Genomic DNA, 27,985 nt, shown 5'->3' on the forward strand with positions numbered 1-27,985 from the left:
ATACCTAAGGAATCTTCTTCCTGATGTAATGCACACCTTTGGGATTCTTTCAGCTTTCTTGGAGTGGGAACCCTATATATGGATTTAATGAAGGTTTGTAAATTATTTTTCTTTTGGGATTTTGACTCTTGAGTTGAATTTCATAGGATAAGAAGACTTGGCTTTTCTAGCCTCCCTTCCCTCCAAAAAAAAACAAAAACAAAAACAACAACAACAAAAAAACCAACTTCCCTTGAAGAGATTTTCCTTTAATTTTGACACTTAGTTTCTTTGGAACTGTCCAGTCCAGTAATTCTGCAATCTTTTGTTCTGCTTTTTTTTTTTCCTGCCTATGAAGTACTCTGTATATTTCCAATACTGCTAAGCAATTCCTTTTTTTTTTTTTCCTGGCCTTACATTAGCTAGAGTCACTTTGTGTTCATTGTTACCTCAAACAAAGTTGTATTTTTGGGGGTGAAATAAAATGGAAGGGCCTATGTCTCTATGCCTTCTGATACCCTCTGGCACACATATAGCACTGTAGGAAGTACATCCCCAAACAATATGCCAAAATGCCAAGCAGTTCTAGGGGTGAGGCTATGGGTAGGAAGCTCTGTAATATAAAACTAGTGGCTTATTTGTGTACACTGTCTAAAGCAGGCAAATTATTCTGGGAATAATTTTACAGAACACAATTAAGTCAAAAATATTTGAAGACATTTCTCCAAAATTACACAGCTGGATAATGAAAAAGATGGTCTTCAAGCCCAGGCTCTGTTCTGTGCTCTTTGTCCTGTGCTCCCTTGTGTATATGCCTGATCATGCTCTTTACAGGTGTCTGAGCTGGGTTTCTATGTGACAATGCCAAGCGAACGTATATCTCATGGGACCAAAAGACCAAACCTAGTTATTTTCTTTAAGTTATTGACTGCTCAGAAATTCTCTTTTCTAAGAAACACATGAAAGAAAATCCTGTGACCTTTTTTACTCTATGGTATTCAACATAAAATTCGATACAAAGATTTTTAGAAAAGGAGATAAACTTTCTTAGACATTCATTCATTTATCCGAGTACCTATTAATTTTTATTTATTTTATTTTTTTTGCTGCACATTATCCTAAGAATTTGGTCAAATCTATGAACAAATCTTGAGAAGAGATTGTAATAAAATGTTGACCTTTCCTAAAGAGTGGTTGATCTTTCATTTTCATTGTGACATTTCTTCTGGAATGCTTGTTAGAGGTCTCCTTGAATCAGGCAGATGAGAACAAACAAGTCGTCATTGACTATCATAGCTCATTTCCAGACGTTCCTTCTGTATTCAGATAATGTTCAATATCATAGGAAAAGCACATACCTCACTTTCCTTTCCTTGAGGAGGTATTTCTCCTTAATACTGCAGGCTTCTTCTGCCCCTCTTGTGCCAAGAGGAAGAGGTTTACCTGGCTGTGGATAGCAGCTATTGATGCACACACCTAGGATGTGCCGGATTAGTCTAACGAAGGTCCTGAGCACAAGAAATTGAGTATTTTTCTCTCTCTCTTTTCTCAAGCGAGAGGCAGCAACCTCGATAACTGTGAACTGTGTTTGCTCTGCAGAATCAAACTTTCTCTCAGGTGAGCTTTCTCAAGGCCACAAAAAAAGGAGTAAGATGTGGTGAACTTGGAAACCCATTTTTTGTCTCAAATAAGCTACATCTCCTACTAGCTTTCCAATAATACAGGAGTTATTTTCTCTAGCTGCTGATTCTTTTGTCTTACTTTTAAAGTTCAGGATTCCAGTGGGGAACTTGATTATTTTTCCACATACTAAGAATGGTTATTTTTGATTGCAGTGGAGCTGTTGGGCAAAGTTACAAGTATGCAATACACAGTGTTGAGTTTTAGAGGCAGCCAATATTTCTTCATTTTCTGTGCTGAACTACACACTTCAGGTTTTACCTCGGCAATGTTTGTACTGCTGTGTTTGGAAGAGTTGGTATTAAAGGGTAACTTCTAAGTTGCAACATTCTGCTGATCTTTTCAGACAAACAAATCAAAGTGAAAAATTGGTATGCATTAAACAAAAGTGTTAGGAAGAAAGCAGGGTATCAGCAATATTATCGCATAGCTAGAATGTACTGAAAGAAAATTAGTTGGATTCCTTATATTATTTTTAATATACTTCATCTATATTAAAGTTGAAATTGTCAATGAAGCCTTAGCATAGCTGATAAAAATGAGGGAGACAATAATTGAAGAAATAAAAGAATCTGATGACCTCTGTTACTTACGTCCATACAAATCAAAAATAATCCATAGCAATTTGCTGTTTAGTTGTTTCCTCTGCGATCATTAGTTTCCAGAGATTACATGTGTGAAACACGCTTTCAGATGTAAGATGCACTTAAAATACAAGGCTAGGGTCTATATTCAAAATGAAATCTAAAAATGGATATGTTCCACATATATGAACAATTTTTTAGGATTGTTTTCACACTTAGGTTTCTCCACAGGTAATGAGACTAAAACTAAAAAGCTTTTTGATGCTTGAAATTAATTTTATACTTTCAGGCTATTTTAGTATAGTAAGAGGCAGATATTTTCTTTATTGTTCTTCTGAAAATAGTAATATTACTTTTTACTGTAAATATTAGTTGACATATCCTTAAATCCTTTATAAGAATTTAAAAAATAGGGGAATGTAGGAAGATTTACATAATAGTTTTTGCCAAGGTATTTACATATGTGATCTCAGATTTTACTTATAAATAAGACCTCCAGTATTGATGTAATTATCTTGAGACTCAGAGAAGTTAAATAACTTTCATAATTTCACACATCTTGAAGAGGTCACAGCCAGAATCAAATCAATCATATTCCCATCCTCCAAATAAAACTGCTGTTCACATCTTAATGAGCATCCTTCACTCTGTGTGTTCTAAATCAGTATAAGAATATATACAATTTATATCTTACATTTTTTATAAGATACTGCAAACCTCTATAAACAAATATTCTTAGTGAATCTATTTTTAAAAGCAAATTAAAACTCTTTTTTTTTTTGTCTGAACCATCATTTATTTACCTGTATCTTTATTATTGATTGTTTCCACATTTTTCTCTTGTAAAATGCGGTGAACTTCTTTGCACTCTAAATGTTGTTCAATTTTCTGAATTGAAGTAGATGACTAGATCAACGTTAAAAAACAACAAAAAATACTTTTAATGTTTATTTTAAAGTAGACGATTATGGAAGATACTAAATGCCTTTCTATACCCAATACAAAATACATACGGTGATGAGCATAACTAAACTGGGGAGAAAGTAAGAGAAAATCCTGAAGCTCAATTGATGACAGAGCAAGAAACCAAATCAATCAGTGAGAACTTTTGTTAGTGGCTGTCCCCGAGAAGCACTGCCAGTCCCTACTGGCCAAAGGCACAGGTTTCATGAAATGTGCACACAAAACAGGGACAAAACTGAGGCCTCTTATGAGGTAGAAAATTGGAACAGACTTCTCTGTTTAAAGATCAGGCTACAGACTGAGATTCTCATGCTTCTGTATTATATCAAAGGAGAGAGCGTCCTTGCTGAGAATTCTTAACTATAAGCTGATCCTCAAGGGTTCTGAAGGCAGAATTCATACTACTTGTGTGGCCCAAATATCCAAGCTGATGTTTAAATGTTTAGGATAGCCAGTGCCCCCAAGGAACGCAGTAGAGTCCAAGCTCACAGTCTTTTTTTCACAGGAAGTACCTTGTAACTAGGCTCAAAGGAATACTTAAAGAAAAACTTTTATAGACCAGGAGCTCAAAATTAACTAATGTTACACCAGAGAAAACAAGCCATTACAGAGAAACATTAGTAAGGAATGATTATGTCACTGCCAAGTCTGATATACTGAAATGACCAAATAAAGACTATAAAATAAGTATGTTTAGTATGTTTAAACAACAGAAGATTAAAGAATAAAATATTTCACAAAATGGCCAGACAGATTAGAAAAAGATCCACTTTTAGAAGTAAAAATTGTGGTAATTAAAATTAAGAATTCAATGGAGAGATTAAACAACTAATCTGAAAAAGCTAAAGAAGGAATGACTAAATTAGAAATAGACATAATAAAATACCTCTTAAATGCAATATAAGAAGACGAAAAAGAAAAATTTGACAGAGATCTCAAATCATCTAAGACAGAGTAAAAGTAAAAAACAAACACACCAACATGTATTGGGGAGTACCAGAAAGATGTAATACAGACACGGGGTAATAAGACACCGGAGGCTGGACCCAGAGATTGTTCTTGACCAAAGAGAAGGACATCCTAGTCCCTCCTCCAGAAATTTGGAATTGGAAATAAGAGAGTGCAAGGTCGATGTCTCAGTTCCTAGAACATGGAAATAAATGTAAATTTACAAAGTGTTGATAGGCATTCCCTACCTTGTAAAATAAATGAACTGTTGTCTTAAATATGTTATTAATTCAGTTTACTCAAACATAAAATTAAAGTAATGATCAACCTCATAAAACTTTAAACAAATTAACAAGATTGTATACTTAAGTTACTTGCTATATTACATTACAGGTTATAAATAATCAATACATGTCAGCTACTTTTGAGGCTGTTGTTTAACTGACTTGTTCTTTTTATTAATACTTCCATGTTAGAAAGAGTAATGTAAGAGGTACCGATGCAATCAGAGACAGAAGGGTCTTTGTGAATTCCTCAGAACAATCTAGACATTTGGATCCTGAGGACAATAAATCTCATCCTACTAAATTTATGTTTTCAATGAGCTCGTGAGCTTTTTTTTTTTTACCTGCACAGATAATCCCCAAGAAATACAGTTATAGAGTAACATTAAAATGACTATAAATTAAACCTCCCTGAGGCACATCATGTATTAGGAAAGAAAATTTGCAATATTTAAATAAAAACATTGGACATTCAAAAAAATAAGCTTTATCTTTGTGGTTCACCCAAATCAGGAGATGTTTTATGATCTGGTAGGTCCGGAGGACTAACTCAAGAAGGCAGTACTCCTGGGCACCAAACTTTAACCTCAGTCACTAAACAGGCACCTTCACTGTCTTGGATGTGGTTCACCAGAAATCTAGGTTGGCTAGTGGAAGCACTAACTCACACTCTGTTCTTTCCTCTTCTATTCCAATTCTGACTTGCTAGTAAGGGTTTTAAGTTTAATATAGAGCTTGGCCACTTTCTGAGCAAATGATAATTAAACAAAAAATAAAGAGGATTAAGAAATCTTGATTGACGTGAAATATAGTCATCATTACTGCCCATCGAAAGAGAACAAATAAGTCAAAGAGAAAGTCAGTAGTCAAGTCAGTAAAATCAAGAGAGTGTTTCATTGGAGATTATAAGCATTACAATATGTGAGGAAAACCAAACATATTTCACATTAAAGATTTTTTCATGCATTTGCAGAGGCAAGCATTGAAGTTTACCTTTATTGACACATAAAAAGTTATTGTAGACTGTTATGACATATTATTTCTTGCTGCCTTTTTTTTTCTTAATGAGTTTCCTAAGACAATGTGATATAAATTGCTACTAGCATAAAACACATTTTTAGTAATAGATAAAAGGAGATTCTTGGCTGTAAGGAGCAGATATTTCAACACCTGCTTCAGGCAGAATACATTGAATTTTTTGCCCTTCATTGTGATTTGAGTAATGCTATCCTTGTTGTTTCTCTTTGGGGAACTAAAATACTAATATCTTAATGTTCATACATCAATATTAGTTTAATGAGTAAGACATAATTGCAAAACTTGCTAACAAGATCCAAATATCTTTAATAAAATAGCAAAATCAGCAACTCAAAGCTTTTAAAGGTTTCTAACTTGACTGTAACATAAATCATCAACTCTCTTTAGACTCAAAGTCAATAAAGAGAAGAAGATCTTTTTTTTCACATCAGTTGATTTGGAATAAACTTAAGCCCTGAGACTTCTATCTGAAAACGAATGCCATAAAATAAAATAACATCTTTAAAAAGCTGTAGCTGTATTTTATTAATTAAAGCAATAATGAACTCTAAGTGCTGGCTATTAAGCTAATTTCTAAAACTATAAAGAGAAATAGTTCAACATGGTAGATCTCAAAGGCAGTATTTAAAGGCATCAGACTATATATTCAATGTAAGAAGTGTTACAGGTAAGGTGGGAGGCTCAGTACGATATTGAGAATGGGGTGAAATAGGATCAGAGAAAACTTCACTGAGAAGTCAGTGTCTAAACTGGTTGCTAGACTTATTCCTGTGGTGTTACAGAAAGCCATGACTACAAAGGCAAGAGCTTAGAGAGAACTCTGGGAGCTTCAAATACTTTTTCCTTGTTTGAATGTGTATGTGAGAGAGAGCAGATATGTGAGGGCTTGTCATGGAGCGCATCATGTCCCATATTACAGAGATCAGATTTTTCCTAAAAGTTATAGGAAGCTAACAGAAAAGGTTTTACTGAAGAAAACTGATATGTTCTAATTTGTGATACACTCTAGCAATAATATCAAGAATAGATTGAGGGGGAGGTGACAGATGTATTAATTGCAACAACAAATTATTAAGACCTTAACTGAAGTAAATGTAAAATGTGAGTAGTGCTAGATTTTTCTATCTAGTGTAATTTAGCTTTCTAGCCATGCTTTAAAAATTTAGTACATTAAATAACTTACAGACAATAAAATGAATATCAAAAAGATGCAGATTAACAATACATATATTTATAAAAATACATTATTTTTTTCAAGGAAAGAATATCACTTTTGTCAAAACCTATTACTGTGAAAAAAAAATCAAAGCTAACATTCATTGGTCCACAATTGCAAAATAACTGTGTAACTAATTCTGTAGAAAATTTTCTTTTTTTGCCTTCTTTAATTCTGACCCCCAAACCTATAGTAGAGGGCTCTTATTTTTCTTATAATAATGAAGAAACAGATAAATAGAGGGGCGTGACTTTCCAAGTCTTCAAAGTAGATTCTAAAATAAAAACCACATCTGACTTCAAGGATATGGTCTTAATCTCCAAACTATGCTCCTTTTCCTAATTCATATATTTAGAATTCTGTGTGCAACACTACAGTGAATTCCATACTAAAGCTAAAATCACTAAAGCAGGTAAGGCTTCCATCAACCAGGTTATGTCCTTCTGGTTTTACAGGTTTTAGGCAGCAGATACAGACTTAGCTTCAGGTGGCATGCCTGCACATTTGTAGCTTAATGACCAAGCAGGGCTGATGAACAGCCATGATGACAATCATTGCTACAATGGAAGTGGATAGGAATGAGGACAGATTGCTGTGAGGGGAGAGCAGAGGTTGGAAGCACTAATACCATCAATATTAATGCTGGTCACAATGTGAGCTCAGTGCCAGGAAGGTTGGTGAAGGAGGCACCCAGGAGAGGTTAATAGCCACATCCGATCATCAAAGGGCAGATGTTAAATGTGATTCAGATGAAAAGTGAGAGGAAGTGCTGACAAGGGCACAGCTGAAGAGGTAGGCAGACACACATGGTGGAAATTGTCAGACATAAGTGTCATCTTGGAGAAAAGCAGAGTACAGGGGGAGGGGGCTCACTTATTCCTCAAAACCTACCACTTCAGCTTTCAGCCCAAGCCAGGGGCAAGCACAATAAAATAACAAATATTTAAACATATTCATCACCCCCAATAATTAAACAAAAATCAAAAGCAAGAGGTTTCTTCCAAAGGAAATCTTATGGCATTATGATATAGTTTCCCCAAAAATATCTTCACTGAATGACGGATGGATAGAGTGAAAAAATACAACTCAATGCTGCCTTTTTTAAAGTTTTTTTGTTTGTATCCATATATCTACAGGTCTGGTTACACAAGGCGCCTCTTCTTATCTCCTTCGAGCATTTGTATTTTGTTGTTAAGGACTGTTAATGGGGCTACCAGGAATTTCTCATTGCTGGGTGCTGAAGTAGGAATCGTTAATCTGTCAATTGTAGCTTCACATTGCTTCACCCACTTTTTCTATTAACACAAAAGATCCCTATTTCAAAGAATGCAAAGAGTATGTAATAGTGTGCCTGGATGCATAAATGTGCATCTAACTTTGATGTTCTCCATCACTTCCAGTGAAGTGAAGAATTTTTCACAGCAGCCAATATGACTACTCAGTAGTGTTGCTGTAACTACCACAAATCATACTCCCAGGCAAAGAAATGTCTTCAGATGCCGTATGTGTAGTTGAAACTGCTGGTAAATGTCTACCTGAGGCAAGTCATTTTAGAAGCAAAAAGGAAATGACCATCTCAATTATTCACAATCAAACAGCCAAAAGCTAAATTACCATCCATATTGGAGGGAACAATATTGTGACTAAGAATAAAAAGTTATGAAGGTATGGCTTATAGTGATGCTTAGCATGAGAATAACTGTGCTTACTTTACAGCTGGATTTAGACCAGATTTACTTGAATTAAATAAGAAGAGAGAGGACATGTAAAGCAGAAATGTAAAGCATTGAACAAATATCCGATGATGGAATACAAAAGGTAAAAGAAGGCATTAAATTTAAAATAGTAAAGGAACTTGTATGGGTCTTTCATACACCATATGTTTGTAAATTAAATAAGAAAGCATGGGGAAGGAAGAACAAGATTTTAGTAGCTTTGGAGGCTAGTCACATTCTTAATCTGTCATATCAACTTCTGTTCCCTATAAATCTCACAGGATCTTCTGATTTATTCAGATCATTGACCTCATATTAAGATGATCTGTATCCCCATCTAGAATAGTGACTGTTGTATTATTAGAAGTTAAATATTTGTTGAGTTAAAGAATGAATGGAACCTGAAAATAGATCTTTCCATTCCCATACTTTCATCTTTGTTTCTCTTTTCACCTTTTAAGCTACCCCCTTGAGTAGTATACAAATAGATCAAGACACCTCTTAAAATTCTCATTTCTTTTTAGACATTTTTGGGGCAATTTTAGCCCCAAATAACTTGTCTTGTGAAATTAAAATGCTTTGGTTCTATTAATGTACCATATTATATACTGCATTATGATACTTTTATAGTTATTTTGTGATGTATGTACTTAGTTTTCTGTATGTTCAGATGTGCCATGGTAAATTTATTGAAAGTCAGTAGCTCATTGGTATACAATATTATATTTCTTTAATGATCAACATAATATTATATTATGATGTGGGTTCAATAATCTTTGAAGAAATGGAGGAATTATAGGGGGAAGAAAACTCAGTGAAGCCAGGCCCAAGATTCTATTTTACCTACTACTTCAGCAAATGATAAAAAATGATCACTGAGTATCTTTTTTCTTCAAATTAGCTTAGATGATCACGTAACTACAGATTTACTCAGCAAAGCATTTGAAATGCTTCTCAATAGTAAGAGAGAACCTTCTCCAAAATCGGTACTATAAGCAATTAGGTAAATTAAATAACCAAGTATTATTTTTACTCAAAGCATAGCAATCTGTAAAAGAATAATAAAAACAATTTTGGAATTTGTGCTTTTCCTTATTATATGTGTCCATTTCATCTGGCAAAATACATACATTAAATCTCTACCTATCAAAATGAATTTAAAAGACTGGTTGTTTACAAGCGAACAAGGACAAGAAAAGGAGAAAATAGAACAACAGCAGAGTATTTCTCAACATCTTGAAAGTCAAAAAGCAATACATTCAGTAGAACAGAGAGAGCTACAATATAAATGCCCACTAACAGGGACAATGATAAGAGATAAGCTAAGTCATCTCACAGGGCACAGAAAACTTTCAGAGTTTGGACAACCCAATGAAGAAGATGGAAATAATCTTAGACTATACAGTGTGGTTTAAAGTCTGTGGAACAGCTTGACCACTCTTTGACCCAGTGGCAGTTTAGGCCAATCTATTCTTCAACACCAGAGAATGCTTAAACTTTCCTTCCAGAAAAATTTGGTCCAGACCTGGGAATACCAGGCTGGTGGAAGGAGGCACGGGGTCATCAGTATAGTTTTACAACAAACTGAAGAGTATCAGCCATAATGTTTATTAACCAAGTCAGATTAACTTTTCAGCAGCCATTGTTGGGCCACCCATAGGCTGGTCATTACCTCTTTACACTGCAGGAAATTTATCAGACTAACAATCTGAGCTTGAAAGAAGCTTTTAAATACTTTGCTTTGAAATAATAATGAAAAACAATGATCACTAGACATTTGGCGAGGGAATCAACATTAAAGAGGGTGATAAAAAACAATCAAAGAATTAAAAATAAAACTGGTTAAAATCAAGAAAAGAGGGAGATTAAGGAAATATTAAAACCTTTTTTATAATCTCAGAGATTAAAGTAGATATTGCATCTGTAGAACAAGAATAGCATGATATAACATGTAAAAGAAGCATTCAGAAAAACATATATAATGAGAACAATCTATACTTAATAATATATGTATACATACTTATCTAAGTAAAATAATACATATATATATATAACATTATATATACACGTGTTACAAAATAGTGCATGTAAGTATGTGTGTGTGAGAGAGAAATATGTCAAAGAAATTTCTCATAAATAAGGCAATTCTAAATAAAACTAATGGAGAAGATACGATATTTTTCAAAACAGAGAATAAAACCAAGATGGATATCCAACCATAAAGATGTTTTGGACCAAAAGACCAAAAGAGAAAATTCATTGATGAAACGATATGAGAAAATTTCTCCAAACTTAAGTAGAGGAGTCTCCAAATTAATAGAGTTCATGGAAGGCCCTACAAAATGGAATAATAATATCATGATAATAAATATATTGATATGTAATAATTATATATTATAATAATATAATACAATAATATAACAATAATAATAATATGACTGACGCATGCATATTACAATGAATTAAATTTGAGAATATACCAGTAATAAGGTATCCTGGGGAAGAACATAATTCAATTAATATAAAATAAAAATAAATAAAATGGAATGTAGGAGGAAAAAAATGGAAGAAAAGCATCCCAGGAAAATAGCTATTTGACAAGCATAGAGAGGGAACTGTCTAATTTGAAAAAGAATGTTATAGGGTTTCAGCAAAAATGCCTTCCTTGTCTTTTAATTAGTAAAAAAAAAGAAATTTAATTAATTGTTAGTTTACATTGTATTTGTGAATTTAGAAAAAAATTAATAGAATTTTCACTGCTGTAATTAAAAAAGAAAAGTGCTCTGAGAGATACATAGAAAATAAAATATATGCAAAATCAAGAAAATTATAAAAATTTTTGAGAAACAAAATAAAATGGAGTATATGCCTTAGAAATAGGGAATAACATCATAATGATAATTATATATATATTATCTCAAAAATATTTAATTATATAATGACGATGGAAAAAGAAAAACAGAATAAGACTATAAGAAATTTAAAATCTTCAAACATAAAAGCAAAATATAAAAATTAGAACTATTTAAAATTGAAAATTACAAGACATGATAGTATGTTCATATTATTTAGACATAATGGAGTTAATAGAAACAAATATGTTAATATATTATAAAGTTATTTATTCAGGACAATAAAAAATAGGAGGTATTAGAATAAAAACTGCTTCTTTTCCTTTAAAACTTGTAGTTTTTAAAAAATCTATCTAATAATTTGATAAAATAGAAACATGTAAAACCATGAAATACCCCTTTTTAAACTATATTTTAAAATCTCATAAGATGTTCCTTAAGTACAAATATTCAATTCATCAAACTAACTTCCAGATAAGATTTTATACCGAACACATAAAATCAATTTCTATATTATATCAACATGACAATAAAGGAATTTATAAAACTGTAAATGTGGACAAAGAAATCAGGAGAGATAAAATACATATATTAAAAAAGTTTTTCTGAATTCTTCTATTGCTGTAGCCCTAAAAGCAGCCATTTCTCTAAGGAACTATGACTTCTTTATTGAAAAACAGTATTTAGAAACCAAGATCTGAGTTATTTCTACTATATTCCCACAATGGCTAGAGCTAAGATACATAACACACACATGAATATTTTCATACAAATATACACATGTGTCTACTTATTTTTCTATCATCTATATCATCTATCTGTCTATCTATCTATCTGTCTGTCTGTCCGTCCGTCCGTCTGTCCGTCCTTCCATCTGTCCATCCATCCATCCAGCCATCCAGCCATCCAGCTATCTATCATCTATCTATCATCTACCTATCACCTATCTATCTCTCATTATCTATCCAGTATTAAATTCTATGACTTTATATAAATACCTCCTAATCCAATCCAGTACTATGAGGTTTCTGTTTTCTCATATATCTACATCCTTTCTTCAACAATGAGAAGTCTGTCACTTTTTGTCCTTAACATGTTCACTAATCTTTTCAAATTCTCTTAGAAGCATCTTCTGACAAGGTGGGTTGCATTGCAGGACCTATACCCACAGGCACTGTTTATGCATATTGCTTTCTTGGCTCTAAGACCACTGGCTGAATCTTCTAAATTCCCCTTGCCATTAATGCTACTGATCAGAATAAAAACACTGATAGGCACCCAAGGAAGGGTATATGAATTCATTTATTGGATTCCTATGCTTAATATCAACCAGATGCTATAGTGTAAGTATCAAAACTAAATTACTTTGATACACAATTTAGATTATATCCTACCCTCCTATATATTTTTTCAAAATATACAAGTTAGAGAGAAAAAGATTTTGAATGACAAATCAGATTTTAAACACCTTCTCCAATATCTTCACTCGAGGAGGAGAAAAAGAGGAAATAAATACTTTTCCATGTAGCTTTCTTACAAATACTTAAAAAATATATACATAGTTTGAATTACACCAGGTCAGCTAGATGTTTACAACAAGGTAGAAGTCAAGAAAGAAATGAAATCTGATTCATTTTATTGAGAGTAAAATCTTATTTTTTCTAAAACTATTCATCTTTAGGCTTTGTTTTCCCTCGCACTTTGGTTCTCTAACATAATACTGTCATTCCCCCTCCACTAAAAATTACAGTAGCTTCAGGGTAATGTTTCCTATCACTACTATCGGGCTTTGTTTTGATGTGCTTAGAGGAAGGACTTTTATTTGAGCTTTCAAAGCCTTTATGGAACGAATCACCTTTGCTTATTTCAACTGTCACCTTCCTTCAAGTTTCATTTTGCTCATCCCCTCACCAACTCCTAAACTGCCATATTGTTAATGGATGTGTACTTCAGTTTCCAAAGAGGTAAGTGAAAGGTTTCCCTAGTTACTAATTCAGCATTGACCTTTGAACTTTAAACATAACAACAAGAACATTCTAATTGTATAGGAAGAAATAGTTTAAAATATCTTGAACACGTCTTCTCCAATATAGACTTTCTCTCTACCAAAGCTTCATTTGCCTTCTACACTTTCTTTTTCTCCTCAATGAAATATATACTTAGCTTGAAAGCACATATAACATAAATATCTTTTGGCTTCAAAGACAAATTAAAAGCAGCAAAGCATGTTATCATAGTCTTTAAGGTTCTGTCTAGGGTTAAAATTATGTGTTGTGCAGATTATTTTTACATCTAAAATTTGAATCAAGTTACACCTAAAATTTGAACCAAGTTCATAATATTTTCTCAGGCTTTATACATTTTCTTACATCTAAGGTGTCATTTATACATTAGCACAAAATATGAAATTATTCAAGATTATCTGATATTTGGCAATGGTGGCAGAATGAAATAGTTGTTCAAGTCCTCCTACAAGAGATAAATATAAGAATGAGACTAACTCACTATTTCAAGGAACTGGAAATTATCCAGAACATGACAGAAACCAGAGGAGAGTTTAATCTTGAAAAGATATAAATAGAAGGCAAACGATGAAGGTGACAATATTTGAACATTATATTCAAATCACACACACACACGCACACGCACACAAAGTATCTGTTAATTAAGAATTCTATATCTGGCAGATTTCAGATAAACAAAAGTTGAGAGAACCTGGAGCCGGCCAATAGGGCCTACAAAAAATGCTAAAAGTAGAGTGTGCCACCAGAGGCAAACTGGATTACAGAAAGCAATGACGAACACTAGAAAAGGTAAATATGTAGATAAACGTAATATTTTATTACTCAAATGTTTACATATCTTCTTAATTTTCTTTAGAGTATTTACCTATTAAAAGCAAAATTATAAGATACTATGAAGAAATTCATAATGCATACTTTAATTCTTAGACCCTTAAAATATATACTTTAATTTCAATCCTTAAAGATAATGCAAATAAATATAGCTTAAATGTAAAAATAGGCATACTAAATAAACACCTGATTAACAAGAAATTAAAGCAGGAAAGGTGAACAGAAAAACAATGAAAAGAGAAGGAAAATGGAAAACAAATAGCAAAATGACATATCAAATAATAATTCTATTAAATATAAATACACTATACACTTATTATGACTTCGTTAAAATAATATTTGTTAAGCGGAGCACAGGGTGCCAGAGAGTGAGCCACAATTCAATAGATCACAAGAAAAACTGAAGTAGAGAAGTTTATTACTGACAAATCCTGAAGAAGTACAGCCTGTCTCTAGGGGCCACAGGGGGAAGGTGAAGGCAGAGTCTAGGCAGAGAATGAGGCAAGACCTAGGACACATTAAGATCTGTGGGTTGAATGTTTTGAGGTTCCCAGGCGGGATGGAGTGGTCAATTTAATCCAAAAGAGCAGGGGTTTGGTCAGCCTCACAGTAGTCTTACCTAAGGGGTATGTAGGCACACAGGTGCTGGGAGGCAAGGGAGATCATGCATCACAGGGAAGTCATACTAGGAACTTACGCTTATTTGTGACTCCGTGGCTGCTCTCTGGGGTTTGAGGGTCTACTATCAGTTTAAGTTCCCTGCAAGCTGCTTGGCTAAACACAACGTATGCTGAGGCAACAATCCCATGGAGTAGCTTAGCTAAATTCTCAACAACCCCCAGTCAAAATGCAATAATTTTTAGACTATTTGCAAAAGCAAGAAATAACTCTGTGTTGTCTAAGAGAGATGCATTTTAAATATAAAACCCAAATAGACTGAAAATAACAGCATGAGAAAAGACATGTTATATAGGCAGTCAGCTGAAGAAAGTTAGAAGGATAATATTTACCAACAGAAAGAAATAGACTGCAAGACAAGGAAAATTTCTAGGAATAAAAAGGAACACTTAATAGTGATGAAAGTACTAATAAATCTGAAAAATATAATTCCAAATGTGTATGCGCTTAATAGTATATTCAGAATTGAAGAGGGAAATTAATATAAATACATCTTTCTCAGTTTTTCAGAAAAAATAGGCAAAATAATAACATAAATAAAGATACAGAAGATCTAAATGACACTACTAACCATTTTTAACTTATTGACATTTATAAAAGAGTACATACCAAAACTACAGAATATACATGATAGGAAATATGTTAGAAAAAAATGTACTGAATCTAATTATTAAGTTCCTTTTAATAGGAAGCTAAAAAAAAATAAAGATAATTTTAAGTGCTAAGTGGAAAGATAAAGATAAGAAGATAAAATATAATAAAAGTATACAGAAAAGGAAAATAAAATGGTAATTCTTTTGAAAGACCTAGAAAAGTCTTCATATATGCGAAAATGCTCAACATCATCCGTCATTGGGAAAAGATGCTTTAAACAACAATGAGACACCACGATGAGACCCATTAGAATGGCTAAAATGAAAAAGATTTACAATACTAGTGCTAGAAAGAAGAACCATTGAATTTGGAATTTATAATTTAACGAATATTAAAAATATCACACATTGTGAAAGAAGCCAGACACAAATGATACATGCTAAATGATTTCCTTTCTATGAAGTTCTACAACATACAAACTTTTAATAGTGACAGAAAGCCAACCGGTGATTACCTGAGAACTAGGGGTAGAGAGAGGGTTTAACTACACGGGGCATCAGGAAATTTTGGGGAGTAATGAAAATGTTGTGTGTTATGATCCTGGTTGAAGTTTGTAGTTATGTGTATCTATCAGACTCATTGAATTCTACCTTTTAAATGGGTCACTTTATTATATGTGACTTATACCTCAATATATTTGTTTAAAAAATAAATGGAAAACAAAGAAAATTTTTTTAAAAAATCAAATTATTATATGAGAATAGTGGTTAATTTATTCTGTTGCCAGGCCACTGCTAGTGGAGTATGTGTTTTGAGGGAGAAGTGTGTTTAAGGAAAAGAGAGGAAAGAAGCAGTCATTTAATGGGTGCTTATTACAGGATAGAAAATTTACCAATTTGCTGAGTTTCCACAATGGTATTCTAACATGGGTACTTACCTCATCTTAATGATGAGAAAACTGATTGGTAAAATTTATAAAATCTTACAGACTAGCAAGTGTCTAAATTGCTCAGATGTAAAAAATAATCCTCTTTGCTATATCTCACCCCTCTTTGCTGCCTACTGTTCATGAGGATAGTTTGTGAAAGTATTAATGCAAACAGCTTTAAATAATATATTTAATTATTAAAAGAGCTAGTGTAACACAAATGGATGGTAGATTGTAGAAAGCAAAGAGTGAACAAAGGTTTGTTTGTTTGTTTGTTTCAAGTCTGTTGTTGCTAGTAGTGTTTTGCTGTTAAGTGTTTAACAACTAGTCTGACAGGGTAAAAGAAAAATCTGAGTTTGTAGCATCTGATAATTTCCATAGCCCATTTCAGACTATAATATAAACACCGAACTGGGAAGAAATACACTCAATTGGCTACCTCCAACCTGTGCAAGTCAGCTCCAATGCACCACTGTTTTTAGCCCATTTAATAAACAGGATGAATTGAGATTTTTAAAGTTTATTTACTTTCACAGCTTTTTTGTTAATAGCAAATTTCTTTGGCAGGTGTTAAAGTAAGTTTAGTTCCATGGCACTTATTAATAGAATTGAAACTCATTAGCAGGTTTGTGTTATTCACAAGAGGGAAATTTCCTGATAACAAGTAGAGCTTAGTTCATCAACAATACAGGTGACTTCCGTCTTCCAAACACATTTATGTAATGACGTATTTATAAGAAGAACTTCGGGCCTCCTTGATTTATTTTCTCTTCATACTTTCTTTTCAGTACTTTGAAAAATTCTGATGGCTTTACTTTTAACATACATCTCACCATTCCCAGCATGTGTACTTCTACATTCACCTTGGCACAAGCCACCTCCTGGAGTACTACAATAACCTAACCATCTCTTCTTTCATCCTTGACCCTTTATTGTCTATTCCGAATATAGTCACCAACATGATGCTTCATACATCTAAATCTGATACTGCTTAGCTCCAAACGCTTTAATGGTTCTGCATCGCACTCATGGTTGAAGGCAAAGTCTTTACGGCAATCTAAAACAATGCCCTCCATAACAGGCACAACTATCTCCCCTCTATTTATACCTCCTGTTACTCATTCCCTTCCCTCTCTCCTGCCACTCTTTAGTCTAATGCCCCTGAAATTCCCTGCCTTAGGCTGTTTCCTGTTAGCAACTTCCTCCTGTGGATTTCCAAGTAGTTCATACATTACTTCCTTCTTTTCTTTGTTCAAATCATCTTCTCGGTGAAGCCTTCCCTCTACTCTCTTTAAAATTTCATGCGGTCTCCATTCTTCCTATTCTACCCTTGCCCCCTGCACTCACTATCTTCCTGTCCTACCTTATTATTTTTCCACATCATGTAAGACTTTCTAATAACTACAAAATTTACTCATTTGTTTTATTAACTGTGTCCTATTTCCTTACTGTGATATTGGTTCAATAAGAGGCAGAGATTTTTGTCTGTGTAGAATACCTAGCAAAATATAAGCTGTAAGTGCTCAATACTACTTCTTAAATAAATGAGTGAATTAAAATAACAGTATTAAGTTCACCATGCAGTTAGGACAATATCTGATCATAGGTCCTGTTTCGTTTCATATTAAAGTATTGCTTTTGTGTCTAAGAAAATTTTTTTCTAAAGGGAAATGGTTAATAAAAACAGTTTGCACAGGAGAAAAAAGATTTGCTCATACCTCTATTGCTGGAAATGAAGCAGAAAAAGAATTATTAGTCTGAATTACTACTGTAAGATTTTGTACATGCTGCAAATAATTAATTATTAAGACCCTTCTGCATGCTTAAATATTCTCTGATGAATTTTAAAAGATTAGTTCACATATTCTCGATGATATATTTGTCAATGTCATCAAACTTCTAGTGTAAATTTTATTTTATTAACAAATATTTATTTAAAAATCAATACATGTGGTTATAGGCTTGATACTTGGAAAATAACAAGGTATGGCACATAATTCCTGAGCTTGAGAAATATTAGAGAAAAAAAACATGTGAAATACATGAAATTGAATAATGCACAGTATCATCTGCCAAGTGCCAAAGTTTGGAATATGGAATGGAATATCGAAAAGTATTTTGGAATATGGAAACTCTCAGCAACAGAGTAAAAAGAGTTCTGATTACATTTGAGGAAAGCTCCACAGAAGCTGGGGGTTATACTGAGTCTTTAGCAACTTTCTGTCACATGTGACATAACCAAAGGGAAGTCAGCCCGGATAAAATACTGCACTATCAGATTTAGGCTTCTCCGAAGATTAGTAAATTGATTGATTTAGTAATAAAGAATCTCCTATATCCGTTTATTATTTTATTAAGAGAAATCTTTTATTTTGTAACATTGTAAAGACAAGGATGTGATCAGTTGAGAATGAATATGTTCCCCCTTCCGGGTGAGGAATATTTTCACTTTATAGTCTACAGACAATCATATTAAATAAATTTAAAGGAAGACTGAGCAATGCCATAGTTTTGAACAACTGCATTGTATTCCATGAGGAATGCCATGCCTTGGAGAATGCCCTCATATACAGTGTGAATGGCATCCTCTGGGCCCTGCTACCGAGTGGTGTCCTGATGGAAACAGATTTCTTTAGCATGAGTAACAACTCTTTGTGGGTAGGGCTAAGTAAATAGTATGACGGTAGTGTCAGAGAATCCAGAGAACCAGTAAGTGATATATATTAAGAGATTTATTGAAAGATATTGGCTTTGCAATTGTGGGGTCCCGTTCAGCAAGTCAAAAATCTCTAGGATAGGCTAAGTAAACAGAAGGGGAGCTCGAAGCTGCAGTTCATAGGAGAATTTCTTCTGGGAAACCTTGTTTCTGCTCTTAATGCTTTTCAACTGATTAAATCATATCGCCCAGATTCTTCAGGACAATCTCCTTTACTTAAGTCAACCGATTAGTAACATTAGTCACATCTACAAAACACTCTCACGGCAACGCCTGCATTAGTGTTTGATTGATTTACTGGTGACTACAGCCTTACCAAGTTGATAGGTAATCTCTCCCAAGTACAGACCCATCTTGCGGCCTTTCTGCTTCTTTTTATCTTCCTGCCTGAGTGATCCCTTCTCATATCCTTGTATATCATGCCACATATTTGAAATTATATCTTCATTTGATGAGAAATTTGTCAGTTTCTTCTGTACTTGTTAAAAACACAGATTATTACAGTTATATGGAATCTTGCAATAAATTATGTAAAGCCATAGCAATTATACTTATCAATATAGAGTTCCTACTCTCTATCTCTGACTTTCTAATCCAGTAGTTGTTACCCATGGATGTCAGAATCATTCAGAAAACTGTAAACTATAATAGCGTTTCAGGCCCTGACCCCAGGCCCCCAAAATTAAAACTTTAAAATTAGTGCCTATAAATGTATATATTTTACAAAACGTTCCCAAAATATATTGTCAGTACTGAGAACTGTTGTTATACTTTTATGGTTGTTTATCTGTGTCCTCTCCTGAATAGAGCAAAATAAACAGTTTAATATCCCTCCCTTTTTTCCTTACTTTGTTTTGTTTTGTTTTGTTTTGTTTTGTTTTGTTTTAGTAAGAATAAGGACTGAGTGCTATTCAGAATAATCTCTTGCTTGGAGTTCAACCTTAGAAATAGATAGATGGCTGACTTTTTTCTAGAAGAGTCAACACAAGACTGCCTGTGAAGCATCAATGAGAAAACAGCCTGGCCTTGTATAAAAGCCCAGGGAGATTGTCTAATCCCCAATATTATGTTTACTGCAATAAAATTTTACTGCTGCTAAAGCAATTATACTCCCTCCAATCAATGTCACATTTCCCAAGAAGGATAATATTCAAAGGAGGAAAGGTTCAACTTTATTAAATGGTGAGAACTTTCTACCTGCATCGATATAAGTCATGGTGTGCATGTGTGTGTGTGTGGGGGGGGGTACATTCGCTGTTTTTTTTATATTATTGTATTATTTAGAGTTCTCCAGAGAAAAATAAGCAATAAACATAGAGATATTTGTTATAGGAATTGGTTCATGCATTTATGGAGGCCAAGAAATCCTATGATCTGCTTTCTACAAGATGGAGAACCAGAAAGCTGGTGGTGTACTTCCAACAGAGTCTAATAGTCAGAGAACCAAGAGAGATGATGATGAAGCTCATAGTTCAAGGTCAAAGGCCTGGGATTGTGGGAGCCACTGGCATAAGTCCCAGAGTCTGAAGATATAAGCATCAGGAGCTCTCTGAGGACAGGAAAAGTTCAAGAAGAGAGGAATTCACTCTTCCTTTGCCTTTTTGTTATATTTGGGGCCCCAAAGAATGGGATGTTGTCATCCCAGTGAGGGAAGATCTCTACTCAGTCTACTGAATCAATACTAATCTCCCAGAAACATCCACATAGACACATACAGATTGTGCTTTACCAGTTATCTGGGCATCCCTAAGCCCAAATTGACACATGACATTAACCATCACAACTGTCAATCCCTATTCGGTGTTTCCAGCAATGCATAATTGGTCTATATTAGGGGCAAGGCTTGACCTTTTCATAATAACAACTACAGATCAGAGCGGGAAAGGTCAGCGTGGCACAGAAGCATCATGACATGCATTAGCGAAACAACTGGATCACTTCAGGGGTTTTTCTTTTATCTTGATTTTGGAAATCTGTGTTTATTGCCATTTATACCTGTTGTTTAAATGTATAAAATTTTGCCTTAGATTTTCTGACTCCTTATATAAAGCAATAAACCCCACGCAACAATGTTTTCAAGTAGTGTTTATTATAAGGCAAGCGATATTTATATACAAAACAATTCAGGAAAGGAAGCAGGGAACTCTTTGCTAAGGAAATGTAGTGTGGTTAATGACTAGCTATTAATTAACAGTCCCATGGACCCACCAGGTTGCAACAGCCACAGGTTAGTCTTTCTAAGAATAACTAGTTTCAAGCATTAATTGCTATTATAATCTACTTTCTCCAATTCAAAAGGGATTGTTGGTTACTACAGTAACAGAAGATAATAACTACTTAGTCAATTGAGTAAATCCTTTAATAATTTCAGAGAGTTAGAATTTACATGCTAATTTGTTAAAGATTTAGTTGCTAGATTGTCCAAGAATAGACATCAATGACTAGAAGAGATATTCCTTCTATATTTGTTGAAAAACAAATTATTTAATTTACTGCTAAAATGTGCTGCAAAATGCAAATTCCTGTCCATATGTAAAGGGTGATGATTATGAGGATGATAGAAAAGGTTTTTTGCAGGTGAGCAGGAAAATGTTTCAAATGGAACCAATCATTTTGTTGTTATCCTCACAAATTAACATATAAATTGATTTTGCTGATGACCAATATAATATTAGCCTTTTAATAATTGAAATATTTAGGATGAAAAGATGAGCAACTCATGTTGACCAATTTTATCATACAATAGAACTATAGATATGTATTTTGGGAAGTCTAAGTGGTAAGCTTTGCTTAATGAAAGCTGAGAAGGAATAAAAAAAATCAAATAACTGGATGCATTTGTTTCGCTCACTTGTCAAAAAGACAAGTTCTGCATTAAAAATTGCTCTTAATTTACCCAAATTTGCTTTTTTAAATGTACTTATGATACTATAGATAATATCAGGCAATTTGTATATATGATCTAGTCACTGATAGGTTTAAGAAGAGTCTGTGGTAGGAAATTTTTCTGTTTCTGAAGCCTCTTTAGTATATGTGTTGTGTGTGTGTGTGTGTGTGTGTGTGTGTGTGTGTGTGTATGAGAGAGAGAGAGAGAGAGAGAGAGAGAGAGAGAGAGAGAGAGAGAGAGAATTAAGAAGACAGAAAGAGAGAGACAAAGAAAGAATTAAGGGGCAGATGGATATGAAAACGGTATAAACAACAAGGTGTAGAATGATAAAGAATAAATTGCTATGAATCCATGAGGCGAGAGTTCAAAAAAGAGTTCTGCCCAGGAAAGCAGAAGACAATAATTGTTCAGAGTTTTTCTTGTTAAATATCTGCATTGCCAAGTATGAACTTGAAAATAATGGGCCATGGGATATGAATAGCAAACCTTAATTTACGAAGTTAAATTGTTTCAATGGAATTGATCAAGTATAGTTGGGGATGTCCACCATAGATAATACCTTGCCATGGATAATACATTGCATTACATAATGAGGTTATCTCTCCTAAAAAATTAGAAACCTTCCCACTAATGTCCAAATGAAAATATATACAACACACCATTTATCTCTGATATGCTTGCATAGATTTCATCACCGTTTCCTCAACTCTAAAGTCCCCATGAGATATCCTTTATATTAAAACAAATATCAAGCATTTTTTAATATAAGTGAAGGTGTGTTGTCTTTAAATGTAGTTGTCACTTTATATTATTATCCTTTCAGATAAAATTAATCTAATTTCATTCTGGTAATCACTTTAGAGTTGAACAAAGCTAGTTGTCTTGTAGGAATAAGACTCTTTTCATGGATAAAGATGGAATCTAGGAACTTTTCAAGTTATAATTTTTCCCAATCATCCTTCATGAACCCCAAGAATTTTATCTTTTTATATTTTATTAATTGGATTTTTATAACTATATTCTTTCAAAATTACCTGATAATATGGACAAAAATAAAACAGCAATAAAAAATAGAATGAAACTACAGAACTGATTAAAATTTTAAAAGGAGTCCAAAGTTATCTTTTTTTAAGTGGCAGAAATTGTATTTTGTATAAATTAATTCTTCCAATGCAGTTTCAATAGAAAGTATTTGACTTTTCAGATTGATATTTGAGGTAGGTGAGGCTATTATTGGTAAAATAAAATGAGGAAAAAGATTTGGATTTATGTAGTTTTGTTGTTGTTTTTTTCGCATCAGTTACTAATATAAAAACTTCCAGCACTAGTTAGAGCATATACTATGCTTTACAGCATTTTTTTAATAAGATAAAAATCTGGAGGATGATTCATTACACTTGAAAAATGATGAGATATGACAAGATATCAGTAGTGACTGGACATTATAGGGAAAAACTATGATCCTTCTTGTGAGTCCAGATTCAATATGAATCTCAGTGACATGTTTTAATGTTTTGCATTACACAGTACATGAAAAATGAGTATTGATACCAAGAAGAGGAAATAAAACTGCAAACCAGTCCTTGCATTAAAATAGAGATTAATACAAACAAGTGAAGGAGATTCAGATGCTTGGAACTTTTAATTTTCTTGGGATATTAATTTTCATAACACAATTCAGGAACTTTTTAAAAAGTAAATTAGATTTTATTCAACCTAGACTTTGCTTTTAAAAACTGTCCTTATATAAAAGCTGTCAAGGTGGTTATTCCTCTCAGAAGTATTTGCATTATATTTTAAAGAAATAAAGTTTTAGCAATAGACCTCAAATGATACTCTTAATTCATTAGAAGAGAAAGACTTTATAATTCATTAGACTAGTTAGACCTCTGTTTGAGTCAACAAATTAGGAAATATACATGGAATATCATTTAAAGAAGTATGTATCTTTGGAAGATAACATAGATACAAATGAGCAGCTATTATATAAGTTTAAATATGTTCTTCGTTGGTCTTCGGTGGAGCCGTTTCTTTTCACCTCAGGAGTCTTTTGATTAATATGGATTAGTTTTACTGTGGTGTTACCAGAGGTACCATGCTGCCTAGTGACGACAAGGTGGCTGCATTCTCGGACTCTACTAATAATTTATTCATTTACCACTTCAATAGGGAACTCATGCTTATTTCATGCCAGCAACTACCTAGACACTGGAGCAGAGGGATTAATAAATTCCATTTACTTCGAGAAGCGTTAATGAGAATTAAAACAGGTAGTGGCTGATCATAATGGAATGTCACAAATACTAAAGCAATGAGGTTATATTTAAATAGACTTATATAGGTAAATATATTTACATAAATATAACAAGATAAATGTGAAGAATGCCAGAATAGTGAGGTTATAGATTGGCTTAAGTTTCTTAAAAATGTGATACATAAAAGTACAGAGAGAGAGAAAAAAAAACTTCTTGACCGCTAACCTCTAGATTCTGTCCCATTTCTCTGTTCTCCTTTACAGCAAAACTCTTCCAAAATATTGTCAATATTTTCTGTTGTAACTTCCCCTTGTCTCATTCTTGACTTATCCGATTTAGATTTTTTCCCCACTGAACTCCACCTTACTTCTCAGAGAACTTGGAAGAGCATCATCCTCTTTAAAATACTTTATTCATTAGATTTATTGATACCATGTCCTCATGGTTTCCTTCTTCACTGACTGTTCTTGGTTAGTCTTTTTTGCTGGCTCTTTTTTCTTTTGCCCAAATCTGCATAGTAGTGTGCCTCATATTCTGTTTTTTTTTTCTTTTCTCTAACTGTAATCTTTCTTTGGCTGATCTAATAAAGTCAAGTGGCTTTTAACGTCCTCTCCATACAAAATATTTCCATATATCGTCTCTGTCCCTAACTTTCCCTTTGCCTCCAGACTGACTCATTTATCCAACTGCCTATCAACATTAGGCTTTAGTGACCAATATGTGTGTCAAAATTAACATATCTAAATCAGAACTTCTATTGTTCTTCTTTTAACTTTTTCTTCATCCATCTTCCCCATCTCAGTAAATGACACCACTTAACTATTCGCTCAAGTCGGTACACAAGAAATCATGGATTATCTTTTTCTTTATTCATAACATCTCCCATGCAGCCTATAAGAAAGCTGTGTTATTTCTACCTTTGATAAAAACCTCTTCCATCCTCTTTAATGATAAAACTCTAGATTACACCACCACCATCTCCAGGCTAGACTGTTTCACAACTCTCCCAAATTGTGTATTGCTTCACTTCTACCTCTTTCACTATGCATAGTTTATTCGTTCTCCAAATAACACAGAGATGATATATGTGATCAAAGCCCAATCGAATCATGTCCACTCTTCTTTAAAACTTGCTAATGGTTTTCAATTCCACACTGAACAAAACTCAATATCCTTTCAGAGACCCAAAGTCTATCTGATCTGGCCCTCCTCTTTCTCTCTGACTTGATCCCAATCTGTCCACGTCTTCCTGACTCCTGGCACTTTGACCTTTTTCTTCTGTGCCTTGAGCATGATAGATGTATTTCCATCTAAGGGCTTTTGAGCTTGTAGTTCTGTTTATCTGTAAGAAGACACTTTCTTTGGGTCTTGGCATGGATGCCTTCTTTCATTAATTAGATTCAACTTTAAGTTTTATCCGTTTACGAAAATTCTCAAACCACACTAAAGTGTCTTCCACACATGTACCTGCTAGTAATTTATTTCATTGTTGTGTTTTATTTCTTTGTTATTGGAACTATTAGTAAATATTTATTTATTTATTTATTTATTTATTTATGTGTATTTTTTGATTTTCCACTAGAATCTACATTTATGAAGACAAACACTTAATCTTCTTTTTTTAATTGCTGTATCTGCTGCTCCTGGAAGAGTGCTATCGCATCAGAGATGGTTGGTAATTACTCGTTAGATAAAAGTTTGGGTGAGTGTGATGAAGCAGTTTATTCAGAGTGTCAGAAGATATAAAAAGTGCCCTACTGGGTCATGCCTGTTGACAGTTCACTAATGATCATCCTTATGGACTGACATATAAAGGTTCATATTCTAATTCACTCTCATTTTTCTTAAGCAACATATTATGAATTTATAATGCATTATAAAAGAATTTCTGTGTTTCATACTTAGAAAACAAACAGTTTATTAACGGAAAGTAGAGAGAGGAAAGTTTTTCACATGTAATTCAGTGTGGTTTGGAAATTCAAAATCCAATCTTTTATATTTTAAATTCTAATCTCTTCTGGACTTGCATTAGCTTTGTCAAGAATGATAAAAATGTATTTTGCTACATGATTTGAACCGAACACTTCCAATATCTTCATAAATACCAAAACTGGTATTTGTTCAGTAGAATAAAAAGGAAATACTTGCCTAAGGTCAGTCCCTTCCCAGATCATTTGAATTTTGGTTAGGAAAGATAGAATCAATCACTGCTGTAAAACCTTCAGGATAAATTTCCTTTTGTCATTGCATCTCCAGTCATTACTGAATGGCTGAGTTTGTGCTGGACAGCAGCTAATCTAGGGAAGCTGGTAGACCTTCTTAAACTCACAGTTTCATCTCACTCCTCTACGTTAGCTACATGTCAGAATGGCTCACACTTTTTCTTTTATTTATATCCATGTTCAACTTCACCACTCACTCTCTCAAAGAACTGTACTGAAAAGTCGAAGCAACATTTCTTTAAAAGAAAATGTTTAGGTCTTCTTCAACAGACTTCTAATGTTATCTTCCCTTGTTTTCCTCTCATTGTTCTTTATGCATAAACATTGTAGACAACCAAATGTGACCAAATTTTAGTGGAAAAAATTTGTGTAATTACTGTTCAAAGAGTAAAAATGCAAAATACCATTTAGGATTGAAATTATAGTTCAAACAATGACAGACCTCTAGATTAAATAAACATATTTTGAAATAAAGATATAAAGAATGGTGTTGATATATATATTTTAATTAAGTTTAATTAAATATAATCATTATGTTTGCCATGATGCTGTAAAAATCATATACTTGTTGAAATGGTCACGGCAGGAGAAAATATCATGAAATCTTGTTTTGCTAGTTCTTTTTAAATAACCATGTAGATATGCAATATTTCCATTTTGCATAAACTTTCCTCTCTCTCTCTCTCCTTCTCTTCCACCCTTCTCTTCCTCCTTCCCTCCCTTAATTTTATTACAAATAAGCCATGGCCCATAGCTCTCTAAAGCAATTTTTAAATCATCCAAAAGCACTAGAAAATTATCATTTTTAATAAAAATGGAGAAGGTAACTATCTTGGAGAATAGAAGCTTTCTCAGCATGCCCATAAACCCACACCAAAGAAATGGTTCATTGTACATTCCCGTACTGGATATATAATCTCTTACTGAACAGATTTAATTTTATTTCATAGTTCCATTTTCTAAAACGAAGATCTGCTACCTATTGTTCAAACTGTGAAAAATAGGCATAATTTAAGCAAAATTTTGCTGCTGCTAAATGATATCATTGTATCGATAAAGATGTCTTTTCTTAATAAATTAAAAGTAAATAGACTAAACCAAGCTACATTGAATGGTGCTGTAGAAATTGTAACAAGTAGTGGGAAATACTTTTGTCTAATAAACAAAATAAAATAGAATGTTTTTATTCCAGCCTTATTTAAAAAAAAAATGTTCACAAAAGATAATTTATATCAAGTGGTCAGAAAAAGAACCCTGTAACTTAACTGTAAAGAGCTACAAAAATGTTTCTTTTTTTAGAAACAAAATTGTAGAGAGGCACAATTTTGCCTTAAGCAATAAAAAAAGGACAAAATACCTGAGAATCTTTAAGACAGCCTACATTTTCTTTGATCCTTTTAAAAATATCTTTTAATAGGATGGAAGAATGATAACCAGCTTCTCTGCAAGAATATTCATGAAGATGGTAAAAATACCTGCTGGACCTGGATGAAGTAGAATAAAAATAATACAAAATATTTGGTAAGATTTAATACAATGCACTGTATCCTTTAGCTTAAAAATCAAGCACTGACAAGTATTCAGCTGTGTG

At 33.2% G+C, this 27,985-nt stretch overlaps 1 long non-coding RNA gene across 1 annotated transcript; it reads left to right on the forward strand.

Moving 5' to 3' along the window:
- LOC107501003 lies at positions 1-27,934 on the forward strand. The gene is made up of 3 exons (XR_001594653.2): positions 1-93; positions 25,755-25,874; positions 27,812-27,934. It is a non-coding gene; the product is annotated as an uncharacterized LOC107501003 (long non-coding RNA).
- The last annotated feature ends 51 nt before the right edge of the window (positions 27,935-27,985 follow it).

The sequence above is a fragment of the Rousettus aegyptiacus genome, unplaced genomic scaffold, assembly GCF_014176215.1.
Source record: "Rousettus aegyptiacus isolate mRouAeg1 unplaced genomic scaffold, mRouAeg1.p scaffold_m13_p_3, whole genome shotgun sequence".
Lineage (NCBI taxonomy): Eukaryota > Metazoa > Chordata > Mammalia > Chiroptera > Pteropodidae > Rousettus > Rousettus aegyptiacus.